Source organism: Rattus norvegicus, chromosome 16 (genome assembly GCF_036323735.1).
Source record: "Rattus norvegicus strain BN/NHsdMcwi chromosome 16, GRCr8, whole genome shotgun sequence".
Classification (NCBI taxonomy): Eukaryota; Metazoa; Chordata; class Mammalia; order Rodentia; family Muridae; genus Rattus; species Rattus norvegicus.
The window spans coordinates 33,735,837-33,737,492 of record NC_086034.1 but is presented as its reverse complement, the minus strand read 5'-3'; positions in this window follow the sequence as shown (position 1 = coordinate 33,737,492).

Genomic DNA, 1,656 nt, shown 5'->3' with positions numbered 1-1,656 from the left:
CCCCCCCCACCTCTGCTTACTCGAGGGTGCTACAACACATAAAGCGAAAAATGTCCTTTTGAGTAAAACCAATTTCCTTATAAATTATATCACAAATGCACATTCAACAAATTCCCTTATGTCTATAAAGGTTGATATCTTGCTGCCAGCTCACTCTTTAATACAAGCTAATTCAACCATTCCCCGTGGTTTAATTTGTAATTCCTCTTTATTTTCCCTTTCCTACCAAAGTTTTGTTTAAAAATAAAATCTCCAGTTAAGGATTGACTCTGGCTTCCTCTAAGCTCTGTGGTACAGCACAGATTTAGCATGCACCAGGCCCTTCACTCAGTCCCCAGCACACTCGAGTGCTCACATGTGTGCATGCATGCACACTTACACACACACACACCACACACACACCACACACACACATACCACACACACACTACACACACGCCACACACACATACCACACAGACACACACACACACATACCACACAGACATACACACACACCACACACACACACCACACACACACACTCTCACACACACACCCCACACATACACACACTTACACACACACTCACACACACTCACACACACATACCATACACACATACCACACACACACACCCCACACACACACCACAGACACACACACCACCCACACGCGCACCCCCCCACACACACACACACTCACACACACACACCACACACACACACACACCACACACAACACACACATACCACACACCACACACACACACACACACACACACACACACACACGGGCAAATAAAGTGACTCCAATTTCTTGGTTGTAATTGGTGTGGTGGCAGGGACTCTATGAGTAAAACTTCCTTTTATGATTTAGATATAGCAATAATAATGCCACCAAAGCTTGTGGGCCTTTTTATGCAAAAGCATATAGGCTTTGGAGGCTCCGATTCACAAAAGACCACCTCGGCTGTTGAAACCCTTTCCATACAGCAAAGAGAGATGGATAAAGAAAGGAATTTAGGAACCTAGTGCTTGAAAGTGCCTCATTTATTAAATTGGCCCCCCGGGGCGTTCAAGCAGCCAAGCCCATGAAAAACAGCAACGTGCAAGGACACAAGCCTGAGAAAGGAAGGGCAGAGTCTTTCATTCCTGCCTGCAGGGAGAGAGAGCTCGGCTGTGTCTGCAGAGGTTTGCCCATCCAGCTGGCTACCCCCCACTTCTGCCCAGCCACCACAGCAAGAGGGCAGTCTCCATAGATAGCCACACCACTGGCTTGCTCTCCTGGGGTAGCAATTGTGGATTCTTGTGATGTGGTAATGGCTTACAAAAATCAAAGTCAGGATTGAGTGTCTACCCTTTAAGCTGAAATGATTCTTTCCTGTGATTTCTTTGCCCAAGACACATTGTGGGATTGGCATGGCATCATCCAGGCCCTATAATAAAGCTTGAATCAATAAAGCCTTGAGAATGGGAGATCTTGGGGAGGAGCGAGAATGTCAAGGTTTCTTCCTGCCCGCTGAGTTCACCTAGTGACTTAGAACTAGAGAGCAGATGTACAGTTTTAGAATCAGACCAATAGCCTTTGGTCATGACCTATCCCATTATCTTAGGATTTTCATGACCAAGGCAACTCTTGGGACAACATTTAATTGGGATGGGTTACAGTGTCAGA